Source organism: Thalia democratica, chromosome 5, assembly GCF_965202585.1.
Source record: "Thalia democratica chromosome 5, ktThaDemo2.hap1.1, whole genome shotgun sequence".
Classification (NCBI taxonomy): Eukaryota; Metazoa; Chordata; class Thaliacea; order Salpida; family Salpidae; genus Thalia; species Thalia democratica.
In genome coordinates, this window is record NC_139169.1 from 58,588,792 (window position 1) to 58,599,504 (window position 10,713).

The following is a 10,713-nucleotide window of genomic DNA, read 5'->3' on the forward strand; positions in this document are numbered from 1 at the left end:
TTTGATATGCACTTTCGGATTTTGTACAAATAATCACTATTTTTCAATGTTTAAGTTCTTAAACCTTTGTCTTCATAACATAAACTGTTTGTTGAAACAACTTAATTTTAGTTTTTTATTTTTTCTCAAAATCCACTTTTATTTCAACATCTTAAAAGTTGTTTATAGATGTCGAAATTTAAATAGTTTATTTTTAAACTACTTATTTAAAATGTTGTTTTGTTAAAAACGTTGCCTAATAAGTGTATGTTCCATTAATGTTTTTTGTAGTGCACTTAAATTATATTTATAGGGTTATTCGACTTTATTACCTCTTTTGTTCGCGTTTTAGCAGAATATATTTATTAATTCATTTACATTGTAACTTTATTAGAAAGCTTGTTTTGCAATCTACAAAACGAATAATACTTGAAATACTTTTCAAATAAAGTTTTTTTAAATTGTAGATGGGTAAAGTATGTATTTAAAATTAAGTTCTTACAGAGTAAAACTGTTTAGTTTCTTATGTTAAAAACCTAATTTTAAGATATTTTTTTAAGGATTAGTAAAATGCACTGCAAAACATTTTTTTTAATTAATTTTAGTTTTTAATTTTTCGATCAAATTAAATATTCTACAGACTTCTAAAATTTTTGAGAATCACTAATTAAAATAACATTTTTAATTATACTGTTACTATGTATTTATTCTGAAATTTTAACTTTGTATTGATTAGTTCTGATAATTTTTTATTAATGTGTTTTGTTTTATACATAGATGTTTAATGACACTTTTATCGGTTGAAAACAAAATACTGGTAAATATTAGTTTCAGTTACAAAGCACAGTTGAATAAACTATTTTTTCTTTGTTTTAAATACTTTTACTTATTATGTAAAGTGTAAATTTTTCTAGAAAATTATGAATTTCTAAGTAATTTTAAATCAAGTTAAGTTATAAGCGTATACGCAATATTTTTTGTTAAAGCACCCACTGACTTTTTAATTCCTTAAAAACCTTGAACATTTTACTTTTAAACTTATTCTTTAATTTTCATGCTGTTAGTGTTATCAAACTTGTTATAACTAAGTTAAAATTTTATGTGTAGTTTTCTAGGTCTTAATAGTTATTATACACTTGAATAGCTGACTGATAGGAGATTCTATTTGTTTTGTATTAGAAGTTTTAACTTTAATTTCTTTTTATGTTAAAGATAGAACAAGAAAACTCTTTATAACTACGAATTAAGTCTTTAGGAAAAATGTATCAAAAATCAGAAACTCTACTTAGAACTAAAATACCTTAAAAAAATTTAGTAAGTAAAAGTGTTTTTATAGAAAAATATTCAAAATTTTTAAAACAAGTTTTATTTTTAAAGCTAAACTTAATATATGCATGAAAAATAAAAATGAACCAATTAAAATCTAAAGTTTTGTTGCAAACTTATAAGTAAAAATTTGCATATAGAAGTATGTTTCTTAAACTTTATTTTAATTGTTAAGTTGTTTTTCTTTTTTCATAAACCTTTTATATTAGTTAAAAACAAAACAACAGAAAATTTGTTTAGCTCTTTTTAAAAGTTTTGTAAATTATGGTGTTGTTATAAAACTGTATACATTTTAATTTTAAAAATAACAAAACGTAAAGCAATCAACGAAAACAACGGCGAAAGTCTGCAGAGCAGAAGCCTGGACTTTCGTTTGCCGTGTGACAAGCTCAAGTTTAACAAAGGGTTGATCATACCAATTCGAATATCAGACCTGAAGCTTCGGTAAACTGAGACTGTTTTCGTCCTTATTAGGATTAATCAGACAGTAACCACCGAAAAACACAACCTAAAACGTAAAGCTTGTTGTTTCTAATTTAACATGAGCCTTAGAAATACTTAATATAAATTGGAAGATATACTTTAATTTAGCTTTTTATTATATGTTTTATTTATAAGTGGTTAGTTTATGTCATTATAAGTAAAATCAAAATTAAAATTACACACGAAAAATGTAACTTTGTAAAAGTGATATTTAATTTATGTTTATATTAAAGATTGTTAAGTACTAATACGCTACCAATAACAGAACATCAACCTATTATCTTATTATTATTATTCAGAGGAGTAAAGTCAATAAAGGTAGTCAAACAGGATGTTAAATTGATAATAAGAAGTTTAGGTTTATGATTTGTTTTCTATTGTGTTTAAGATATGTAAACAAAAAGTGAGAGATTTAGAGGCTTAAATTAGATATTAGCATTCGGTAAATAGTCAAACCAAGTACTAAACTTAATACCTGAATTATTATCATAAAAGCAACATAGCAAAAGTTAAATAGGCATGTAAAACTTATTACCTGCAGTAAGAAGTACAACTGACAGAATGATTTTATACTTTTTTATTGCAGTATAAAATAAACTCAATTATTTTTCAAACAATCTATATAGTTGTGCTTTTACCACAGGGATCGGTAATCTGCGGCACGCAAGGTACTTATCATCTCTAAACTTTTTAAAAACATTTATAAGAATTTTGTGTGATAAAAGGTTACAATTAGGCTCTTAATTTACAATAAATCATTACTAGTGTTTCATTTTGATTTTTGATGTTGGTTAATATAAACACTTTAATATAACTGCCGCCCGTGAAAGACTTTTTTATTACAGTGCAGCCCGCGAGCACCTTTTTTCAGAAAAATTGGCCCACTACTTATAAAAAGCTGCGATCTCCGTTTTATTACCTATAATATTTTATATTAACACTTTATAATCAGTAATTTTATGAATACCATTGTATTATGATTCTTTATGTTGTATTTTATTTAGTTTAAACCCCCATGCAGTCATTATTTCAAAAAACACTACTTATTAGGTTAGTTTTGTTTTTATTTTTTTGTTATATTTTGTTGGTGCTGAAAACTTGAACATATATTTAATATTTTAGCAGTTACCAGTTTTAGAATTAGAATAAATTTTAGTAAAACTGCACAGGCTTCTTTAGAACTGTTTGTTTAAAAAAATGATTTAAACTATAGTACTAAACCTACAATAATACATTTAAAAAACCTAAATAAAAGTAAAAAATGTAATAAAAAGTATTTTTTTGATATTTTGTGTTTATAGTTTAGTTAATGACAAAAAAGGACGCTCAAAATATTTGGTCTTTGACCTGGTGCACGAAGAACCTTTCGGTTATCGAGTCAAACAACGGATACTTTTTAACGTCTTGTCCAGGACTATTAGTTGTAAGTTAAGCTTGAAAAATCATAAAGTTATTACGGTTAAAAAGTATCTAAAATATATATAATCACATATTTATTTTAAGCCATTATATTTCAAGTGCTTATAGCAAAAACTGTCTTTTTAAAAATCTGAATTTAAAATAAATTCAATGTCTTAGTCAAAGTTTCTAAAATCTCCTTAATTTTAAGTTTTTTTTTTAAGTTTTTGTTAAATTTAGTTTTGATAGTTCTTCGTAATACTTATAGGTTTTTTTAATATTTAAAAAACAAATTTTTACGCTTAGTTATCTTTTAAGAATCAAACAAATTAAATTTTTGTAAATCTAATAAAAGTAATGAAAAACGACATTGTGAAAATTGAAGTTTTGCTACAAAAGTATCAAGTTTATCTAAATTTTTATTTTTAATTCACATGCCATTTCATTTAAATTTATTTTTATTTATATACTTAGTTTAAAATGCTAAAAACATACACTGTTAGTTAAAAAACATAAAAAAAACTATAAAAAATAGCATTTTTTAACATTTTTTCTAACCATAATTTTTTTAATTAAGAAGGTTTAAAACAGGGGTCGACAGCCTTATGTAACTCGCATGCCAACTTTCCTAGGAAATTGCTCGCGGGCCGCAGTACTAAGACAAAAAACCTTTAAGGGCCGCATTTATTTAAAAAAGGTTCTAGTAATCAGAAGAAATATTATTTAAAATCAAAAATAACATAAATTAAGCAATATTAGAGCAGTAATAAAGAGTATTTATTGAAGTAAGAGCCTAACTGTAAATTTTTATTACAAAATCTTAAATTTCATTGCTTTTGGAATGTATATTTTTGGCTAAAAAGGAGCTCGAGAGCCGCATATTTTGACTTTGAGGGCCGCATTTGGCCCGCGGACCGCAGTTTGCCGACCCCTGGTTTAGAACTATAAAGATTTTTAACTTTTATTTATTTCATAAAACCTCATAATAGATCTACCAATGCTTTAAGAGTTGAACTTAGCCGTATTTATAACAGATAAATTTAAACACGTTACATTTTGGGCCAGCATGACATGAAGCTAGTAGATAAAAACGTATAACTTATTAAACTTAGGTGTTTTTTAACTCGCACTTTTGAGTAGTCTCAGAAGTTTGTTTAAGTAAGCTGATATTTATAATTTATAACAAGTATGTACAAACTTTAAATAGCTTAGCAATAAGATGTAAATTAAAATATAGTGTGGTTCAAAAACACATTTTAAATATAAAGGTAATGAAAATAGACTAACTTTATTTGACTATATTTTAATAGTTTTTTTAAAACTTGTTTAAATCTAAATCAGGAAAAATGTTTAAAATATTTTTAATTATACTTACATATACTAGGTATGAGTAAAACTAATGGATGTAAATTTTTGGATTTAATTTTTGATATATTTTTCAACAACGAATTAAGAAAAATAATCTTCTAAACAAATTTTATTTTTATATAAAATTCATTCAAGCATAGCTATAGCAACATGTAGTTCTAAGCACAGGCTTGTTTTTTTAATTTATTTAATTTCGAATATTTGTCAAGCTTTTGATTTGTTTTTCAAAATTTAATCAGTAGCTATAGAGTTTATAAAAGTAATACTTTTTTCAAACAAAATATATTTTAAGGGTTAAGATACCTAAAAAAACTTGCCTTTCTCTACCCTCGTATTTAAACTTTTTGGTTAACTAACTACTATCGAATTATTAAATTTTTATCACTCCTAAATTGTTGGATATCGTATGATCATCAATACATATAATGTTTTTAATTTAAATATTACTGACTTGAAGCTTTACCCTCTAGTTAACTTCACTTTATATATATTTTTCTAACACTAAATTTTTTTTTTATATACTTAGTTCTAGTAACATGTTTTTACAGTTTTTAAACTAATTTGTAAACGTATCAATAATGAAAATTATTTAAATTTTTTAAAGTTATTGACTAAAAGATACCATGTTTTTTGCTTCTTTTGAAAATTTGCATAATTTTAGAAACTCTAGTCTACATTATTTTTTAAATGACAAAATAGTTTTATTATATATATATCATTACTTAACATTATTTTTTTTCGCTCTTGTTAATAAATTTTAGTTATTTTGTAATAACTACTTGAAAATTGAACTATGAGTTATATACTAATAACAGTTTTAAGAATTTGTTATAATAACAGCATTTTTTTGAAACAATAAAATTATACATGCAACTAATATTTCATATTTGTATATATAAACTGAAATAAGATGAAAAATGATAGTTTTAGTATTTTGATCTTAAATAAAATTGTTTTTTTGTTTCTGTGTATGTAGACAATTTTTTCTACTTATAAGTATATAGTAAAATATACTATAATATAAATATAGTATATATATAGTAAAACGCAATAAAACGCTGTACCAAAAAAAATCTAACATTGCCCAAAAAAAACATTAAAATCTTTTTTAATATACGTAACAGAACTTTGTACAACATAAGTTTAAAAATAAGTATTCGTTTTCATTTTTATTTTATGACTCATAGTCAAATTTAAACATAAAAATGATGAGACCTTGGAACAAATTTTAATACTTTAATGTACATTTGCTGATACTTTATATATTAAGTACAATGTATGTAAAACAAAGTACGAAGTATGAAGCATTACAAAACTTATTGTTTCATTTCTTGTTGATTCTGTCTAACAACAGCAATGACTTTAGTAACTAAATTTTAATAATCTAAACTAGTTTTTTTTTTACCTCTTTAAACGTATATTAATGTTATTAAAACAAAAAAATATTTATAACACATTATTATTATTTTTATGTTTAGTAAATGTTTATTTTATTTTTTAGTTCTGTTAAAAACTAAGAATTTTCCAAGTTTTTTAGAACATTTTTACAAACATAAATTACAACTTTTTAGTACCACATATATTATACAAAAATCTAAGACAGGATTCATTTAAAAACATCTATATTAAAGAAAACAACAAATAAAATCGATTTCGGCAAACGCTTATCAACTACTTTTGTTAGCAATTAATTTTGAGATTAAATTTTGACTAAACAAATAGTTAGAGGTTACATCAGAAAAAACAATCAATTAACACTAATTAGCACAATTGAGCAAAAATTAATTAGACTTTCGCAATTCATAAATACATATTTAAAAATATTTGATCAGTAATATAACTAAGACAAGCAACAATAACAAAACAAACAATAAAACAAGCGAAAAAATTCGAATAAAAGTAAACAAAATTTAAAATTTTATTTTATTTCATTCAACTTATAACAACTTATAAAGATTAGAATTATAAACGTATTGTTGCTTGCACAAGTTAGGTTTGAACGTTTTTATAAATAAAGATTCTAAAACTTTTAGGTGATAATCATTACGAGCTGTACTTATAATTGAAAAATTACTATCACTATAGTTCTTTGCACAATCTGAACTGTTTAATAAGTGTTCGGCAATCGCCGATGATCTGTTAGATGGTTTTTTTAAACCCGTGTCCATCCAACTTCTGAGGGGGCTTTAAATACATGTTGGTCTCTTTTCATATGGAATCTCTGGGACGTTCTGCCGATGTACACACTGTCACAGTGGCATTTGTACTTATAGATTACTTTAATTTTTCGAGATCGGCAGTATGATCTTTATAAATTCCATTTAATGGCTTTCTTGTAGCATGACTGATTCTTAATTGTACAGAATTAAATCAGGAGTTTACTGTGTATTTGATATTCTTTTCAAGAGCAGTTGCTACTTTACTAAGATATGGCAATCTTAAGTATTCAGGGCATTTACTAGGACCAAATTTAAGAGGTTTTGTAAATTTTAAGATTGTATTGTTAATTGTCTTTTTGATAATATGTGATGGATAACCAAGAGCTTCAAAAATATTTTTTTTTAATCTAATTCTTCCTTAAACAACTTTTTCGAACAAATCTTGTGTTCTCTGAATACTAAACAGGATATTAAGCCAAGTTTTTGGGATAAAGGACAAAATGACTGAAATGGAATATATTGGCTAGCAAATGTTGGTTTTCTATAGACAGTAGTAAGCAACTCAGAAGATGTACGTAACAGATAAACATCCAAGAAATGTAAGCAATTGTCTTTTTATTTCTCAATAGTAAATTTTAAATTTGGGTGTAAATTCGAAATTTTGCTAAATAATTCTTCAATGTCATAATCATCATTGTAAGACACAAAAATGTCATCAACATATCTAATATAGTTTAAAGGTTTTTGATACTCGGAAAAGAGCATTGATTCAAAATATCCAACAAAAATGCTGGCTAAAATAGGGCCTAGTTGGCTACCCATTGCCACTCCATCTATCTGTTTATAAATATAAGATTTAAAACTGAATTCGACATTTTTTACTGCCATGTTTCATACACATCCTTGAAAATATAACCTTTGGCATACTTTAATAATTTAAGTTTTCTCTTATCTTAGGTTAGTATGAAGTTTCGTTAATACTTAAACATTAAAAGTTTACTAATTTCAATCAGTATTGTATTTGTCTTGTGAAATAACTTTAGTTAGACATTTATACAAAATAAAATAAAAATAAATAAAGAAGTGTAACCCCATAAACCAAAAGTAGTTTATCAAAAACAAAACCACAGAAAAATTTTCTTTTTTTGTTTGATAAATATTTAAGTTCAAAATAATTTTATAATTTCCTATAAGTTTCTTTTGCTACTTCTTTAAGTTTTAGTTTTTTTTTATATATTACATAAACACAATATAATATGCTAATGAAAAAGTAGATACTAAAATATTATAAAGCTTTTTATTTTAAATAAAACAACAATAAGTCATAATATTAAGTATAATTCTTTTAGCTGACAAAAAGTTTGAATATCACTATGGTAAAATATTTCTAATTATTACAAATAGTACAACTATTAAAATTTAACAGTACAATAAACATTTCAAAAAACGTAGCATTTTAAAATAAAAATATTTAGTCTTATGTTATTAAATTTTACAATATGTTTTCTAAATTTTATAAATTATATCAGCTGTTCTATCAATTATTATATTATTCAAAACACATCTACTTAAGAAAGTTGTAAATGCAAAGCATTTTTTGGTGTTTACATATTTGCTAAAGTAAGTTTGTTATCTGCAAATTTTAAAGACAGATTAAGTTTTTTATACGTAGTATATATTTGACAGAGTTAACAAATTTTGATTTGAAACTCTTCGTGTGTTTCAACATTTTGCATCATAGTTTTTGTTGTGGCTATGAACATGCCGCAACAACTATGTTTGCTTTCGAAGCAGTGCGGTTAAAAAAGACTATCTTAATGTACAGGTTCTATAGTATATTAGCTTTTGCGCTTTATTCTGATAAGAATTAGTTTATGAATACAGTAAAACTATCGAAATATATGAAATTAAAGCAATTACAACAGCAATATTTACAAAACTCTAAGTGTTTGCCATTATGGCAACCCTATTTTGAATTTTCTGTGTTTCTTAAACTTTATAATAACATTTAACAACAACTATTTTAAAATTTTAAATAAAGCTCTTTGAGATTAGTTTTATGAAATTAGTTGTAGAAATAGGTTAAAAATTTATTAATATATATAAATATATAAGTACATTCTTACTTGTATTTTTTAGACTTAATTAACAATTTTTATAAAAAAACAAAACAACATTAAATCCTAATTTTTTTAACTATTTTAGTTTCAAAATTTCATTTACTTGAAACAATAATTAGCGAAATCTTTAATAAATTTGATAAGTTATTACTTTTTAAAACGACATCATAGTGCAAATATTTTTCTTCAATGTGCTTTAAATACTATACTTTTAACCTAACTAAATATTTTAACTTTTTCAAATTTGATATGACATAAAAGTTTAAACTTACAGTATTTTTAAATTTACCAAAGTCAAGTATTAAAATAGCTACTCATCAGTCATAAAACTTTGTAGTTCTTTTCAAATCTTTGCTATTATAAAATCGTTACTCATTAACTAATGGTATTTTAACGAATAAAAAGGAACAAGAAGTGTAAAAAAAAATTATTTAATAATTTATAAGTTTTTATTATTTTTGTTTGTTTTAAATCAAACATCCAAAAACAAATTCTAACTCAAACATTTAAACAAGCAGTATACTGCAAAATATACCAAAAAAATTATAAGTTAATGGTTTACTAATAAACTATTATTCTCATATGCAATACTATAATTTAATTGTTCTAAAAATGAAAAATTAATGTTCAACATTATTATGACTCTCTCATTATTGAGAAAATAAATGTTCTTTCACGTTAATATACTACACATTTTTTTCGTTAATAATTTTTTTAACCTTTAACTACAAAAACTTGCTTTAGAATTTTATTTCTAAGTAAGTATGCTATTTTATTTTTAACTAAACTGTTTATTATCTAATTGATAAATTAAGCGATTTGAAGACCAAATGTCAGTCTATGTTTTTTTTGACAAAAACTCTTCTATAATGTCTAGGGATCTCAGACAGACATCTCTGAAGCTCCTTTTCGCAAATGAAATCTATAAAGCTACCTACTGAAACTAACTTAACACTGTTTGATTATTTAACTAAAAAGTGATTTCTATTTAAATATTTTTATAAACATATAATGCTTAAAAAATAATTATGTTCATAAGCTTTAATTTCTGTACAAAAAACATTTTGATTGCCAAAATAAGTATTTTTTGTTAAAAAAGCTTAAAAAATAAGAAGTTTTTCACATCCATGATTTAGAAAAGGTGTAATCGACTTTTTTCTTTTTCTTTTTTTATATTAAGCTAAGTTATCTATTGTACAAAACTTTTTGTTTAATATACATAATAGATGCTGGCATAGGTAAATTACATTCTTTAAAAAAGTTTACACTATTATTTGATGTCTTGTTTAAATTTATGTCTTTATCAAAAAATTAACACAATGTATTTACGGTTACTGATTAAAATACTTTTCATCTTAAATTGTTTTAACAATTTTAACAATAGATTTTAAAACAAATATTTTTTTAAACAGTTTTAAACTGTTCTAATAAAATGAGTTTGATTTCAATAAAATCTACTGTTTTTAGAAAATAAGAAGCTAATCGCTTTTTTAAACCTATTGTACTATTATAATGAATAAAATTTATTTACTCAAAAAAACAAGAACTAAATTTTTATAATCTAATATAGTTGTGTTTGTACAAGTAACTATAATTTATTTTTTTTGAATCATTTTATTTTCTTTTTTGTAATATTCTTATTTTAATTTAGGAAGGCAAGTAACTTAAAAGAGGTTAAAAATTATTGAAAAAAGTTTTATATCGTTTTCTTTTACATGAACTGTGTTATACTTAAATTTTAAACTGTTTAATAAAGCTGTACAAAACAACTTATCATAAACAAAAAATTGTTAATAGTTGCTATGTAATTAAAAAACTTGCTAAAACCTATTTACCACAAATATAAAAGTATAAACACTAAAATATATTCAAATTAAAAT